The sequence below is a fragment of the Salmo salar genome, chromosome ssa15, assembly GCF_905237065.1.
Source record: "Salmo salar chromosome ssa15, Ssal_v3.1, whole genome shotgun sequence".
Lineage (NCBI taxonomy): Eukaryota > Metazoa > Chordata > Actinopteri > Salmoniformes > Salmonidae > Salmo > Salmo salar.
The window spans coordinates 40349259-40366924 of NC_059456.1; the positions used below are offsets into that span (position 1 = coordinate 40349259).

The following is a 17666-nucleotide window of genomic DNA, read 5'->3' on the forward strand; positions in this document are numbered from 1 at the left end:
TGCTACAGTAGCCACTCTCAGCAGCACATACACTCTGCATCATGACAGATCCCAAGTCAGACAGGGACAAGATTACAAATTCCTTTTAACCTCCTGGAATGTGTGTAAACAGTAACCAAACCAGATTTTACGATACACTACAGAACAAAACAAAACCATCAGCCCTCAAAAATAAACAAATAAACTGTCAAAATTGTATTGAAATATAGTAGTTGATAAGTTCTCAATAAAAATTGTCATTTCAAGAAGTGGAAAGCTCTCCTTTTCAAAAAGAGAAAGAGGCAAGAGATCTCTTCCTTTTGTTGTTAAGCAGCTTGCCACACAACGCTGTGCAATTAGTGACAATCACCCCCGTCTGTGCACCCATTACCCACCTACTCTGGCATCGCCCGGCTTGTCACCCCGGTTCACAGCCACTGACGCACCCCATACACTCTCACTCCCACTTCCTGTGTGTGACGAGATGCTGACATTCACACACTAACGCTGACGGCGGTGTGGGGGGCACACACACACACTCTCTCATCAGGTTGTGAGAGTTATCAGTGTTTTACATGTTTATTTGTGTCTGCAGCCACACCACAAGCCTCTATCAGACAAAGAGCTGAGGAGCAGGCGGAACACACACCACCTGCACAACAACACAACTAGGTACAAAGGGCAGCGGGGGGGAGAGAGAGAGAGAGAGAGAGAGAGAGAGAGAGAGAGAGAGAGAGAGAGAGAGAGAGAGAGAGAGAGAGAGAGAGAGAGAGAGAGTGTGTGTGTGTCAGAGGAAAATACATAGTTAAAGTTCTCCTTCACAGAGCCAGTCTGCCACACAGGAACAGGATATGACACGGGCGACTCTAGTGACAGAAGGCTCTTTAACCCTTTAAAGGCGACAGCACGCATCATCTGACACAAGCTGTTTCTGTTATCAAGCCCATCGCGTGGAAAGAACTGAATCTTAATTAGTCTAGCGGTAGGAACATCAGGGTTAACAGGGAAAAAAAGCACACACACAAAAAAAAAAAAATTGAACATTTTGGATATTATACCCTTGGCAAAAGATTATAACTGAGTCATTTGGTTAGCGTGGTATTCAGCGCCGACATTGAGAATAATTCTACAAAATGACTACATTACGCCTCATTCAACCCTATCTATCGGACACAGACAAAAGAACTGACATTTTAGCCCCTAATGATGGGTATTATGCAAAAAAAAAAAAATGGCTTCAATGGTTCTGTTAATAATCTCTCTTTAGACAGAAATTCACACGTTAGCTAGGTGCCTGTTCCGGCTCTCCAAGCAGAAGTGCTCCTATGATGTAGCTACAGTACTGTGTAAAGAATGAGAGATAGAAATGGCTGAACAGAGCAGTACTGTATAGAGGAAACACAGTACAGTCAAATAGTCATGTACAGCAGAGATACAGCAGAGATACAGTACAGTCCAATACAGTCGAGTACAGTATAGATACAGTAGAGTACAGTACAGTCAAATAGTAGAGTACAGTAGAGTACAGTAGAGTAGAGTAGAGTAAGTATAAATACAGTAGAGTACATTAGAGTAAAGTACAGTATATATACAGTAGAGTACAGTATATATACAGTAGAGTACAGTATAGATACAGTAGAGTACAGTTCAAATACAGTAGAGTACAGAATAAATACAGCAGCGTACTGTAGAGTAGAGTACAGTATAGATACAGTAGAGTACAGTATAGATACTGTAGAGTACAATAGAGTAGAGTACAGTATAGATACAGTAGAGTACAGTAGAGTAGAGTACAGTATATATAGAGTAGAGTACAGTAGAGTACAGTATAGATACAGTAGAGTGCAGTAGAGTACAGTAGAGTACAGTATAGATACAGTAGAGTACAGTAGAGTAGAGTACAGTATATATAGAGTAGAGTACAGTAGAGTACAGTATAGATACAGTAGAGTGCAGTAGAGTACAGTAGAGTACAGTATAGATACAGTAGAGTAGAGTACAGTATATATAGAGTAGAGTACAGTAGAGTACAGTATAGATACAGTAGAGTGCAGTAGAGTACAGTAGAGTACAGTATAGATACAGTAGAGTACAGTATAGATACAGTAGAGTATTGTAGAGACCAGTATAGATACAGTAGAGTACTGTAGAGATACAGCATATATACAGTAGAGTACAGTATAGATACAGTAGAGTACCGCCGAGTACTGTAGAGATACAGTAGAGTACAGTATAGATACAGCAGAGTACATTAGAGCACAGTACAGATACAGTAGAGTACAGTAGAGCACAGTACAGATACAGTAGAGTACAGTAGAGATACAGTAGATTACAGTACGGGAACGTACCTCTGGGATTTGACAGACGACTTCTCCCTGACAGTCCTGGCAAGCCTATCCAGGCACACACCCTCTTCACACGCCCTGTGATCGGGAGAGAGATACGAAGCTGTCAGGAATATACAGACTAGTGGCTAAATGTGCATGACCATGCACAAAGACGACGTCTAAACAAACACTGTGAAAGTGTTAATTAAAATGACAACTAAAAGGTATTTGGTAGTCATGTATATTCTGCCCAAAGTGAACAGTGGACTTGCTCTCCACATTGTTCCTCTGTGTATCTGTGCCTGTCAGTCTGCCACGCTCCTCTTTCTCCTTTGGGTGGCGTGGTGGAGTCTCAACCACCATGCGTGAGAGACCCTCTCTGTCCTCTGATGTCACCTCACCCCCTACACTGATGAGGCAGGTGACAAGAGCTCTCTCTCTGTATCGCCCACTCCCTATATCTCTCATCCTCTCGCTCCCTTCATCTCTATGTCTCTCCTGACATTATTCAGCAGTATTCAATTGCCAAGCCCCCCCCCCCCAGCAGCCCACCTGACACGGTGTCCTCTGCATCCCTCCAGCGCTGGGGAGCCTAGGGGGAGAGGGGTAGAAATCACAGCCTCACCGTCCGAGTCTCACAAGCCTCTACGAGCGCCGCTCAAACGGCTCTAAGAGGAGCTTATTCCCTTCTACTGTCTGCAGCCCTCCCTCTCTCTCTAGCCCGCCTGCGCGCTCGCTCTCGCTCTCTCTCTCTCTCTCTCTCTTGCTCTGCTTCTAGCGCTGCTCAGAGGCTGGAGCAAAGAACGATCACATTTCTTCAGCATAAACAGCTGTGGTCTGATTGGCTGGATGGGAGCGGAGGAGGCGTCAATGGAGCCAGCAACACTCCGGCAGTGGCTGCTGGCAGAGTGCGGACATAAAAGTAGGTCTCAGCTGGTTCTACCGCTACAGAAAGCCATAGAAAAGAAAGAAAGACGGGGAGAGGAAGAAAGAAAGAGACTACCTCTTTCTGAGCGCAGGAAGGAGGGAGGCCACAAGTGTTTCCTGTTGTGCAGCCAAGGAGAGCGACTTGCGAGGACGTCACACAGCGCTGACACTCCTCCAGGGCATCGGCACAGCCTGCCAAGGAAATACACTCCTTTCAGACACCCAGAAAAGGAGGAGCAGGAGAAGGATCAGGACGAGAACAACACAAAGACTACTCCGTGTGTTTACTCTCAGTCACAAATCAAATCCTATTTTATTGGTTGCATACACATATTTAGCGGATGTTATTTCTGGTGAAGCGAAATGCTTGTGTTTCTAGCTCCAACAGTGCAGTAATTTCAAACAATTCACAGATCTAAAAGTAGAAGAATGGAATTAAGAAATATATATATGTGATGGGATGTATAGGCATTATAGACATTATAAACAGTACGTGGATAGAATATTTAGTATATCTGTAGAATACATAGGATAGAATAGTAAATATACAGCAATAGTTGAATAGGATGGCATTGCCTAGAATACAGTATATACATATGAAGTGGATAAAACTGTATGTAAACATTATTTAAAATGACCAGTGATTCCATGACTATGTAGATAGGGCAGCAACCGCTAAGGTACAGGTAGAGTAACCCGGTGGTAGCTGTCTACTGACAGTGATTACAGTTCAGGGCAGGGTACTGGGCGGAGGCCGGCTAGTGGTGACTATTTAACAGTCTGATGGCCTTGAGATAGAAGCTGTTTTTCAGTCTCTCTGTACCTGCTTTGATGCACCTGTACACAGTTGTCACAGTTGCATATCGGGATAATATTTTTGCCGATATATAGTATCGTTATGACAATATCACAATATATATTTTTTGCGCTAGTTGGTTGTACCTGCACCAAAACGACAGTGTTTTCCCTTCATAGCTTGTTCTCCATCTTCTTTTTAAATAGGGAGCCCATTTGTTTTCTGGACTTTTATTTCCATGACTGACCAAAACTTGTTTTCTCATGGCTCTCTCTTGTCCTTCTGCAGCAATGTGTTTGGAACATTGAATCTCAATAAAATCACAGCATCGAATCGCAATACATATCGTATCGGCACTGAAGTATCGTGATAATATTGTATCGTGATAATATTGTATCGTGAGGTCCCTGGCAATTCCCAACCCTAGAAATCACCACTTTAATCAAAGAAAGCACTGTTGTTTAAAGAAAGCAAATACGACAAGAATCTATAATTAGATGTGTGCAGGGTTTTCCTTTCTTTGTTTAAGGAATGTTTGTCACAAGACACAAACTAGTCACCATATTTTTCTACTAATTCTCTCTCTTTTAAAGGGTCTTTTCGCTTCCATTAGCCTTGAACAGCTTGCTATCACTTCACACTGGGCTACATCCACAGAGCACATTTGCAGCTGTTATAGTGCCATCTGATGCTCATTTTCTCCAGATGCCCAGCCCGGCAGCCCCTAGGCAAACATGGGCCATTTAACACTAGAGGAAGGCAACAGAAGTCACATTCTGTTAGCCCATCGCTAGCATAACAGAGCTAGCACTGGGCTAACAGAGTGACAGAGTCGCCTTGTAGAGTGACCTTGTAAAGTGACAGAGTCGCCTTGGTTACCAGTGTTGTTTCCTCCTCTTTCCACTGCTGCTCCAGGGGAGCTGTAGTCAGCACCACATGCCACCCCCTCATCCTTCCTCATCCCTCCCCCTCCCCTCCACTGCCTCCTGGCTCCGCAGGTGCACATGTACAGCTAATAGGGGAAACCACAGAGCAGGTTGAGTGCTTAGCAGGGTGAGCCACTGAACCCAGTCGGCCCATTTAAGTGTGTGCGGTGCATGGAGCACGGTGCTGGTGACACGGCCACAGCTCAGGCTGAATAATTCAAAGCGCCCCAGTCACATACACACTGCTGGGGATTACACACACGCATTACATAGAGATTCTGTAATGTAGAGGGGAAACCTGAACACAGTCACCTATGTCAGTGCTGTTTTTGTTATTGTGATCACATGATTGTGAAGATTTCAAGCCATGGTCAGGCTCCTGTGTGTGCAACGGTGCTATTTTCAGTTCCAGACATTTCCATGGCATCAGATGTAGGATGCAGGTGTCTGAGTCTTCTGATTGCTGATTGTTAAGTGAACACGTTTCTAGCAAGCCACACCACAGACCTAAACACCCATTGGAATATACCCTGGATAAACAGTCTCAAAATGTACACATCGTACAACCACACAGTCACAATGTCCCCATCTCTGACCCATCTCTCTAACCATTTGACCATCTCATACATTTGAAGACGTTGTTTGGACCCACAATGAAAAACTGTGAGATCAAAGGGACCGACTAGTCTGAAGATCATTCAGATGCTTGGACCTTTGAGTCATCATGACTCATTGGTGCAACTGGAAATCATTCTTCTAGTAAATCAGAACACCATCTTTTCCTCACACACATATAAACACACACACACACATTCTGTAATATAACTCACATAATCTTACTTGGGATATTGTTGCTCTTTAATTATTTTTCCATTTTTTCTTCTTACATTTTTTGCTAAATTATTTTAGTAAATGCTTTCTTAAGACTTATTTTTCTTAAAACCGCACTGTTGGTTAAGGGCTTGTAAGTAAGCATTTCACTGTAAGGTCTACTACACCTGTTGTATTCGGCGCATGTGACGAATACAATTTGCTTGGAATTGATTTGATCACGTGGGAGTCCCCATGTAGATTGGGATGGGGGACAACAGACAGAGGTTAGAGCGTTAGACAGAAAGATTCCTCTGAGGATTTAGAGGAGGCCAGACACCGCTCAGGTGTGAGTCACGGTCATCTTCCCATCACTGAAGAGTGTTATGGAGGTGAAGATACTTAGGATCCATGCTCAGTAATAACCTAGCACCCCAGAGCTATACACTACACGTAATACACGCAGAACCACCAGTCAGGTTGAGATATCATGGCCTTCCAATCCCTCTCTGGGATATCAAGTCATTAAATGTGTTACATGGGTTGTCCTTTGAAATTATGACGTGAGAGTGAATCTTCCACAATGACAAAGGTGCAAAGTGGACCACCTCTTTCCAGGCTGTGTGTGTCCCGTGTTCTGTGTGTATTCAGGGCCGTAGCTCAAAGGCAGAGAGGGACAGTAGCCGACGATGTATTTACCCCACCACAGAAGGTGTGACTGTATCATTAACCTGCAAGTGCCAAATGATCCACAGTGTCTCTGCACAGTACAGGAAAGCCACTTATGGGTATATTGGGACTGATGAATCTACAGTAGAGCTGAAAGAAAGATTCACAATAGGCCAGCTCCCTAACCAGAGGCACAAAACAGAAACCGTCCATACACAAACAGATGGGTAGAGTTCTTCATCCACTGCTAAGTGCCTACTGTAAAATTGTGTAATATCATATAGCTTCCGTTCTGTATTCCAGGCTCACAACCTCTCTGTCCTCCTCTCACAGTCAGGTTGCTGGTACAGCGAAAGACACAATACAATGTATGTGCAGTATGATAAAAGATATCCCATTTCTCTCCTACATCGCTGCTGTGGGACAGATGATACAGTACGTAGGTTGGTCTTTCAGAATTAATTCCCAGTGCTTGATGGATATCCACAGTGCAGCTCTACTGCTCCCTGCCTTTGGCTGGTGGTGGCTAACCTGAATTATATCCATTCATATCATGCTCAACAAAGGTGAATTACAATGATGGGACTGTAGGTTATAGCTGTATCTGCAATAAAGCAATGTAGGATATCTAAATGAAGGTATTGTAGGATAAACAGATTCAGATCTACCACCGGGTGATATAGGCCTCAATTGGGGTACCATGTTAATAGGATGTTACCATGGAGGCAAAGGCTTTGAGCACATCCATTGACATGAATGTCTCATGGGAGAACCTGTTGCATTTTGATGGGTAGTTCTGCTGTGCTGATAGACGGAATGAAATATGGAGTGACAATATGTACAGTTTGAGGGCACACCAGGTAAATTGGTTCAGTTGGTTCAAGCATAAGAACAGCGAGGCGGGATGTTAAACGTAAAATGTATAATCTTATAGACTGATACTGTATGCACAAGAGAACTGATCTCTCTTGAGTACCTTCCAATAAAAAGCCTTTGAAATATTTGTTTTCTATGAGGAAAATATGATAATAGAAATGCATGTTGAGCAAATGGTTGAGAGGAAATAACATTTAGACTATTGAACAAAATAAATAAGCAAAGGAGAAAATTAAACTTTTAACATCACTAGCTCTGTGCATTGGCTAAAGCTGGGTAATATGATGCATAAATAACCCATGCCCAGTCCATGCGTAATATCTGTCTAATTAATAGGCTCCACGTCTGATTTACGAAACATAAATAAAGTCACTTTTTTTCCCATGTTAATATTGTATTTTCACCAGAAAGACGGAGACGATCAGCGGCAGAGAACCCCCTTGATGGGCCCCGATCTTGACGGCGAACACGTCATGGAACATTCCCGGAACGGGCCAGCGTACCACCCACCGTCCCTCTCATAGACACACACACATTCAAGCACAGAAACATACGACGTACATAGAATTACAGACCACAACAGTCAACACAGATACAACACTATATACAGATAGGTGACAATGACAGAGGGGTGTACATGGCCTTGACTGTTCTGCAGAGAGAGAGAAACACAATCTTCCTGCCATGAATCCAGCTTCATACTGTAGCTAGGTTTACAAGCCGTTTGCCCGCTGCATTGGCTGTGCAAATTCCTTAGGATATTATGCAACATTCCTAATCTGCATGCAAGCACTGGGTATTCCCCACATAGCTATCGTAATAAACAGAACAAACACGATAGATTTTTCGTTAAAAAACACCTAAATTGTACACTGGAAGCCAACTGACAGCTTCTATTTAGTCACTTACCGTGTCACACTTCAGGTGCCGTGCAAAAACCCACGTCCAGTAAAATCCCAAATAAATTACAACCTATGACAACGCTCTTGACACTTCGCTAATTGTCGGATAAAAGCGTCCAAGACTCAAGAGTGAAACATTAAACAAGAATTAGCACAAAAAAAAGATCGACTTCCGTATGACTATTCTAAAGCCTTTATGCTGCTACTAAATGAAGACAAGTTGGGAGTAAAACATCCTCTTCGACACGATTTTTTCAGTTTGTGAGGAAGACGCCGAAGCTATTATTCCTGGCACAACTTCCCAGAATAGAACATCTGAGAGAGGGGGAGAGCGAAAGACAGAGGTAGAGAGAGAGAGAGGAGTATGAGACAGTGTTTGGTACGTGACGTCATCGGATCCCCCAGCTCGGCCCAGAGAGAGAGAGGCAGAAGCCATGGAGCGAAGCAGTGTGAGGAGGGAGAGGGACAGGGAGAATCCGGCCCCGTCCCCCTCTCAACCGAGCTCTGCACAAAGGGAACTCCCTCAGCGGCGCGCCCGGCGACGTGACACGCAAACAGACAGGGTACATTTCATGCGAGGCCCAATTTGATGTATTTTCACTTATTTATTCTAGCCTCTATTCATATAAAAATATTTCTCTAGCATATCTTATAAAATACCATGGTGCAATTACTGTGTGCCTCACTACAGTCACTGTTGCCTCAGTGAATGTAATTCAATAATGGTGTAAACACTCTTTATTCTCAGGGTACAATATGCAACCCGTTTATTTATTCTGCCTCTTCATATATTCCAGTGAAAATGATTCTCTGCATGCAGTGGCGGTTCCAGCTTGTATGGCTCCCAGGGCGAACCTCCCCCTTCAGCCACCCACCCACCCCCACCCAAATAAACCTGTAATTTTTATTCAGACATATGGAACAACAAAAATAAATAATCATAACATTTAAAACTATATAAATATAAAAAATAAAGGGAACACTTAAACAACACATCCTAGATCTGAATGAAATAAATAATCTTATTAAATACTTTTTTCTTTACATAGTTGAATGTGCTGACAACAAAATCACACAAAAATAATCAATGGAAATCCAATTTATCAGCTGATCCAACTTTGATGTAATGTCATTAAAACAAGTCAAAATGAGGCTCAGTAGTGTGTGTGGCCTCCACGTGCCTGTATGACTTCCCTACAACGCCTGGGCATGCTACTGATGAGGTGACGGATGGTCTCCTGAGGGATCTCCTCCCAGACCTGGACTAAAGCATCCGCCAACTCCTGGACAGTCTGTGGTGCAACGTGGCGTTGGTGGATGGAGCGAGACATGATGTCCCAGATGTGCTCAATTGGATTCAGGTCTGGGAAACGGGCGGGCCAGTCCATAGCATCAATGCCTTCCTCTTGCAGGAACTGCTGACACACTCCAGCCACATGAGGTCTAGCATTGTCTTGCATTAGGAGGAACCCAGGGCCAACCGCACCAGCATATGGTCTCACAAGGGGTCTGAGGATCTCATCTCGGTACCTAATGGCAGTCAGGCTACCTCTGGCGAGCACATGGAGGGCTGTGCTGCCCCCAAAGAAATGCCACCCCACACCATGACTGACCCACCGCCAAACCGGTCATGCTGGAGGATGTTGCAGGCAGCAGAACGTTCTCCACGGCGTCTCCAGACTCTGTCACGTCTGTCACGTGCTCAGTGTGAACCTGCTTTCATCTGTGAAGAGCACAGGGCGCCAGTGGCGAATTTGCCAATCTTGGTGTTCTCTGGCAAATGCCAAACGTCCTGCACGGTGTTGGGCTGTAAGCACAACCCCCACCTGTGGACATCGGGCCCTCATACCACCCTCATGGAGTCTGTTTCTGACCGTTTGAGCAGACACATGCACATTTGTGGCCTGCTGGAGGTCATTTTGCAGGGCTCTGGCAGTGCTTCTCCTGCTCCTCCTTGCACAAAGGCGGAGGTAGCGGTCCTGCTGCTGGGTTGTTGCCCTCCTACGGCCTCCTCCACGTCTCCTGATGTACTGGCCTGTCTCCTGGTAGCGCCTCCATGGACACTACGCTGACAGACACAGCAAACCTTCTTGCCACAGCTCGCATTGATGTGCATTCCTGGATGAGCTGCACTACCTGAGGCACTTTGTGGGTTGTAGACTCCGTCTCATGCTACCACTAGAGTGAAAGCACCGCCAGCATTCAAAAGTGACCAAAACATCAGCCAGGAAGCATAGGAACTGAGAACTGGTCTGTGGTTCCCACCTGCAGAACCACTCCTTTATTGGGGGTGTCTTGCTAATTGCCTATAATTTCCACCTGTTGTCTATTCCATTTGCACAACAGCGTTGTGTTGCTTCCTAAGTGGACAGTTTGATTTCACAGAAGTGTGATTGACTTGGAGTTACATTGTGTTGTTTAAGTGTTCCCTTTATTTTTTTGAGCAGTGTATATTATTCTTACCGATTTCACACAAACCAGAAAAAAATACAATATGTCTGTGAAACTATATATTCACAGTATTATGAATGAATTGTGGTTTATTTGGTAGCATTTCGTAGTATGACTGATTTTACTAATTGCATTAGTACTGTACAAAGTTAGAGATGAGCTATTTGATAGATTCCCCTGCCCCCCCTACCTCGGGCTTCCAGTGGGGAGACCTGAGGACAACATACCCCGCCCCCATCCCCTATTTGAGCTGTATACTTCAGCAACCCCTTAAACAATTACAAAATGATTTAGGCTACTAAAATGAAAAGTCCATTCATTATCAACAGTCTACGGCAGTCCATTGGTAGTTCAGAAGCAAAAAAACAAAGTGAGGGGGAAATGAAGAAGCCTATGGGTGCTAATGGTTTCATCTGTATGAGACTATGGTCACCATGCATTATAAAAACAGAATAACATCAGATGCTACTTATGTAGCCTATGTTAGACTGCATGTGCATCAATAGAACAACAATAGGATCACCCTACATTATCTGAAGCTAAAACCCAATACAATCACATGGTAGTTACAAAGGTAAGTGTAACGTAAGTATTAGGGACATAGCCTTGCTGGCCAAAGTCCTCACATAGGGTATTCCAGTCATTTCGAGAGCCCTAATTATTCAAACACAAAATGATTGATTTGATTCTAGATATTATCTCAAGAGTGAATGTCTATAAATAAGCAGACCACCTCTACCACAACAGCCATCATGAGACATCCAGTGAACTCATCCTCTTTTGGTAAACACGAGTCAGTCTCTAGGAGCGAGGTAACACAACTCCTCAATGAAAGTGAGTGTGTCTAATACAGCCTATACTTTCTTTGGCCTGGGCCCTGGTCCTGTGTGTGTGTGTGTGTGTGTGTGTGTGTGTGTGTGTGTGTGTGTGTGTGTGTGTGTGTGTGTGTGTGTGTGTGTGTGTGTGTGTGTGTGTGTGTGTGTGTGTGTGTGTGTGTGTGTGCGTGTGTGTGCGTGTGTGTGTGTGTGTGTGTGCGCTGTACATATATAGAGTTAAGTGGATTATCAGCTAGAACAAGAGTGGCTTACAGTCTCTGGTAGCTCATGGCCATATCATATCAGCTGTGGCTTGGGACTCCCCATGGAGACCTCCTCTCTGTAATCTTTAGAAAGCCATTCCCAAGGGAGATCAGCTCCCATGGCCCTAAACTAACTGTCTTTAAATCATGGCTGGTCTTCTAGGAGTAATATTGTCATACTGCTCAAGGGCTGCCTTGTAAGAGATACCGTACCTATACGTCAATAGGACTCACATGCATAAATACATGATACATAAAAAAGCAAAACGTTATCCAACATAACATTTTAAAAACGTTAACCAGCACTGCTACTAAAACCCCTTAAACTATCTCTGGTGAAAAAACACCAAGAGAAAGAACCTGTCCTCTTCACCCCAAAAGGCATGTTAGAACAGTGTCTTTCCTCTGGTTTATCTAGCACCCGTTGGTACAGTATTCCTAGAAGGTGATGTCAAAGCTGCTGGTACGAGTACCTGCAAGAGTCTCATATTTTGACATTCATCCAAGGACCCCTGAGGGTATTCCCACAGATCAAGTTTTTTTGTACTCTGACTTAGTCACTGAAACATGATGGCCCAAGAACAAAGCAGATGATCATACTTGTTAACACACGGTCTAAAATATGTTAAGTTGTAAACTCATATTTATTATACATAACCACATCAAATGATGATACTATGGCCTTTACTGTTACTCATTAAGCTCATTGTAACTGATCCTGAGACAAGCCCCTTGAATGTCTTCTTCGCTGTGTAATGGTTTAGATAGAACACAGCATGTCCATTGAAGGCCTGTCCACTCCATTCACAACACATTGTACACAGTCATCAAACAGGCCACTTCCTGAAGCACACAGAGGCACTGGAGACCATTTCCATGCCTGTTGTCCTGCTGCAGTATCATCGAAAGCATTATAAAGTTCCTCAGAACGATGCACACACACACACACACACACACACACACACACACACACACACACACACACACACACACACACACACACACACACACACACACACACACACACACACACACACACACACACACACACACACACACACACACACACACACACACAAACATTATTGCCCTCAGGCACATGTCCCGTGGCTGTAACCGGTGCCTCTGAAACAATGAGGTCTCGACAGCTGATGGATTGTCAGTGCTTACTCACTGGGCATGGGCACCGCCTTCTCAGGCTCCACACCTAGTTGTACCCAACAATAATTTGCTGCTATTGTGCAAGTTCAGCTCCTCTGATTAGCTCTAACACTCAGCGCTGTGTCACACAGTCCCTGGAATCTCAGCTTCACCTCTCTCTCTCTCGCTGCCAGGAAATGACATAAGGATATATTGTACATGTGCTACACTATGACAAAGGTCATTTTGTGTGAGTGATAAGACAGGGCACTAACGCAGCATGACTGGTGGCCAGTGGTGAATCCTCAAGGAAGTGCTGCTTTCATCTCTTGCTCCCAGGCTGTAAAACAGCCAGTAAAAACTGCCCTAGGCGGACGGGTGACTATGATCAAACAACCCAGGTTTCAGACATACCTGAGAAAGGGACAACACTTCTCACTGATAGGATAGACACAAACAAATATGAAACATATTCAATTCAATTCAATTGTTATTATTCAATGGGGTAGTATTTTCACTTTTGCATACCAAGAGTTGTCAGTTTATTCAACACTATTGTTTGAATGGCAGTTGCATAATTGTGTTGAGTCATGAAATAGCACACCAAATGGAAAATGTTAACAAAAATGACACTTACCCTGCCCTACGTTCGATAGAAGGCCTGTTGAAAGGCTCTCAGATAGGTAACTGTAATGTGTTCACTCTTTTACCGGACAGAGCTAAACCAAGACCCCTAGTGGTCCAACTAGAATACTGACTCTGACCTTAAGAGTTCCTGTAGATTGAAGTTCCAAATAGGTACAGAGCAGACAGTCTGTGTTACTAGAGAAATCCCAAACAGTGTCAGCATGCCTGATCTGACTTCTCCTGATACAACTTAAAATGTCAGAAATAAAATATTCACCTCCTCATTTGTTGATAGGTTGATAGCTGTTCACTTCTGTTCACTTGCTATTGTTCTAGTGCTCCAAGAATCAAACTACATATAAATCAAAATATGCTCTTGGCTATTCTTTCCTTGTAGTTTGTTTGAGTGGGGGAATGTTTTGACGTACCCATCAAGGTTGTGAGGTCAGAGACACCCGCTCCTGTTCTGGGAGCCAGTGTACCCCCTCTTCCTCCGAAACGGGCCGCATCTTGTTTTTTATTTACAACCTCCGGACACTGGGGCTCTTGTTGCCTAGGCAAAGTTTCCCACAGTGGAACATTTCGGGAGATAAAAATCCAGCTACTGCCAGCACCTCTTAAACTCCAGGGACTGTGCTGTGTTTGAAGTAGGAAACTGACAGAAACTGACAGAAAGTGGTAATACATAGCAGCCTGGCAGAGGGATGCTTTCCACCCAGGACTTGGCAGCTTGCTCTGCTTGCCTGGGATCAGCCGGGTCAACATATTCTCCAAATTACAGGACACAGCCACTGATCCCGTTATGATTTCTCTTTCCTGTCAAATAGTCCCATGTCGGAGTTCCCACCCCTTCTATTTAGGATTGTTTAACCTTCATCAACAATACATAGAGTTTATTCTAATATATAGTCTGTCACTACACTGTGTTAAACACCCTTCAGATCTATAGGTATCGGTCTATCTGTAATATTCAACAGTATTAATATGACATTTTCTCATATCTGGTTTTAACAAGCTGATCTCTTCTCACGTGATACACAAGCTTCAACGTGGCTGCTGTGAAATCAGAACAGTCTAGGCAATAGGACCCTCTTAGATCATTTATGTGATTTAGTCTAGACAAAATAATTGAACATGGCACCCATCGTTGCAATCCTCTCAGTGAGCATGTAAAGCATGATACTGCAAGGCTTTAAAGTCACTTCTAAAGACAATGTTAATTGCAGACTGAGAAGAACCAATTCCAGGCTGAGATGTTTTACAGGTGGTGATTAAGCTTGCTGGCATATAGCTGAGACACAGTGACATGCCAGTTTAATCTCTACACCTTTCAGCACAGTCATATATTTTCCCTGAGCTCCAGCAGGAGCAGGACAAATTAAATTGTTTTAATCTACGCGTAGTAAAATTGTGTGCACTGCAGACGACCCTTCCTGATGGCAAGAACGGCAGCTCATAACCGGCAACAGCGGCCAGTATACTTTTAGCTAATGAGATCTCTCTGTTTATTATCCAGATGGGATTCGTAAATGTGCTATAATGTCATACTGTGGTTGTGGAGGGATAGCCCTGACAGACAAAATACATATTTTCTATATTAATATCACCCTGTCGCTGTGAATAATATTTTCCACAAAGTGATTGCTCTTTCCATTTGAGCAAATCCCCGGTTTTATTAGGAACTTTGTCGTGTAAAAATAAGGAGAGGCCATACTAGTACCCTAGTAATTGAACAGATAGAGAGCCAGCACAGTCCAGTGCCGCTAGATAAAAGATAAGGTTCTGTCCTTATACAGACAAACATACACCACAGAAGGTTTGATGTAACAGGCAGGTTATGAGAATGCTATTTCCATTCAACCCTCACCTGTCAGTGTCTCTTTGTGGCCCATTCCGTGTCACCTTTGTTTGTCTCTGAAGCTTTTACAGCCTGGTGTTTGTGCAAGCTACACTTTCTTTTTGTGGCGCTCTTGCGTAATCAGCCATTCTCCTGCACAAACACACATGTTTACCTTCCTATTGGCAGCCTACGGCCTTTTCACACCTCTCCATCAAAATCCAAGGGTATAGACACGCTCCTCTGACAATGCCTCGCTCCGTTCCTCACGACAGGTGCATGGCTGAGGCCCCTCTCCTCTGGTGTCACTGACAGTCTTCTATAAAGAAAACAACTAAACATGGAAATTGTGGCATGGCTATGGGTCCAGGAATATGATACAGTGAGCTTCATTCAGAAACCACATCCTTTAAACAGTGTCATCAGAACGATGCTGAAAGCAGACAGAAGTAGGTACAACATGCAACACTCCCATTCAGGCCAGTCAGAGGCTTGGGGACAATTAGCGTTCTGCTCTGCCGCGTGTCTCATGACATCTTTATCTCATCAAATGAGCCATTCTAATCAGAACACATGAGGCAGGCAGGGATACCCTTGGCAGTGCTCTTCATCACTAATCCTACCCCCACAAGGTTGGTGATACTAATTTCACTAGGGTGCAAAATACAGACAGACATGAAAGCCATGATCAAAGTCAAAGGTTAAAACCATAAAAACCATTATCCGATTCAAAATCGAAAAACACTCACCCTCCTTCAGGATTGTAACGCAGTAATAAACCAACCAAGCGTGCAGCGTGTCCACATGGATGATGTTCCACATTGGGCTGGGCTATAGCCACTCCACTTAAAGGACTCATTTATCGCCCATATTTCCTCATCAAACTGTCTGGGGGGGGTGTTATTATGTAAACCACCCCTGTTTAAATCTGGAAGCATTTGCCCCCGACTAAATAGATAAATAAATATTTCTTTATCATTACCAATCTGGATTAAAGCAGCAGTTTTACCATGGGGACCTCTGATTAGAAACATTGGGATGGAGGTAAAAGACAGGAACGAGAGAACAGATGTGTGTCCTCATTCTCCTCATTAGATTGATTGGCCAGACTTTGATGTTTGCAAACAGACACAAACACCCAGGCCAATGGCTGCCAGCGTTTGTGCATGGGCATTATATCGAGGCAAACAAACTTAAGGCCTTAATGAGGCTTGGAGGCCTATTTTTAGGCCCTTGACATGATGTGCCAGCTAGCTAGCCAGCCAGCCAGCCAGCCAGCCAGCCAGCCAGCTCACAGAGAGAGAGAGAGAGAGAGAGAGAGAGAGAGAGAGAGAGAGAGAGAGAGAGAGAGAGAGAGAGAGAGAGCTAAGTCACTTGCATGATGTATAAGTGTGTGTTGAAATCTATGGGACCATAGCGAAAGGTGAGGAGAGGAGAGGTGAGGGAGGGAGGGTTTATGTCCTGTGTAGTGCCAGTCAAGACACAGCCTTGCCCTGGCTGCCAGAGGATTAGTCCGACCTTTCCTACACAGCTCAGCTAGTGGGGGATAATGAAAGATGACTTGGATGAGATGGACATCCTCTCGTGTGTTGTTTGTGGAGATTTATCTGAGGCGAGGGGGAGTCATTAAAGACGGATGCTTGGATGAGGACAGATGTCGAGTGGATTAAGGACTGAAATTCCCTAGTTAACCTGATGGGGATTTGTGACAGCCACATTTAGGCTGCACAACATCTATGGCGTAATCCCAGTCTGGTTCTTGTAGTGTGTTGGGTTGGGTATCTACAGTTAACATAGAATGAACAACATATTCAAAGAGAAAGAACAGAGACAGAAAGGCCACAGTATGTGGATGTGATAGACAGAGTCTAGAGTACTAGACCCACACCTACTGGCCTTTATAGGCCCGCCATAAAACAATACTCAAAACTGTTCCACTGCTTTAACATGTCAATGGTTATACTCCTAGATCATATCCAAACATGAGACGGAGCCCATGCTGTGTTCACCCAGCACAGGCCACAGAAGCCTCTCGCCAGCCAATACATCCCAGTGAGAAGAGGGACGATTTCGGCTGTATCCACCGAGTGCACTGAGAGTGCACAGCAAATTGGATGAGTGTGCAATAGCTAGCTGCGAATCAGCTCCTCTACTTTAAAGCAGGCGTTGACACTGGAAACTCTCAAGCAAACACCCCACGGCTAACCACAAACCGTCAAAAGCCAGCGCATGCACTCCAGCAGACCCCTGCAACTCTGCAGCAGGCCAAGAACACTTGCAGAACAATTCAGAAGGTTTTCTGCACTCTACATGAAGTGAAT

General features: G+C 44.2%; 1 protein-coding gene across 7 annotated transcripts in view; it reads right to left on the reverse strand.

Moving 5' to 3' along the window:
* hivep2a (HIVEP zinc finger 2a) overlaps positions 1-8627 on the reverse strand; it is an 83660-nt gene extending 75033 nt beyond the window's left edge. For 2 of the 7 annotated variants that reach the window (XM_014144495.2, XM_045695719.1), the window contains exons 1-3: positions 8220-8627; positions 3310-3425; positions 2328-2402 (exon numbers count right to left, since the gene is read on the reverse strand). The gene's annotated coding sequence lies outside the window, so the exon portion shown is untranslated. Of the gene's footprint in view, positions 1-2327; positions 2403-2858; positions 3225-3309; positions 3426-7714; positions 8164-8219 lie in introns of those variants that run through there. The other 5 variants (XM_014144494.2, XM_014144499.2, XM_014144493.2 and 2 more) reach the window with 3 other exon arrangements.
* Positions 8628-17666: the final 9039 nt, after the last annotated feature.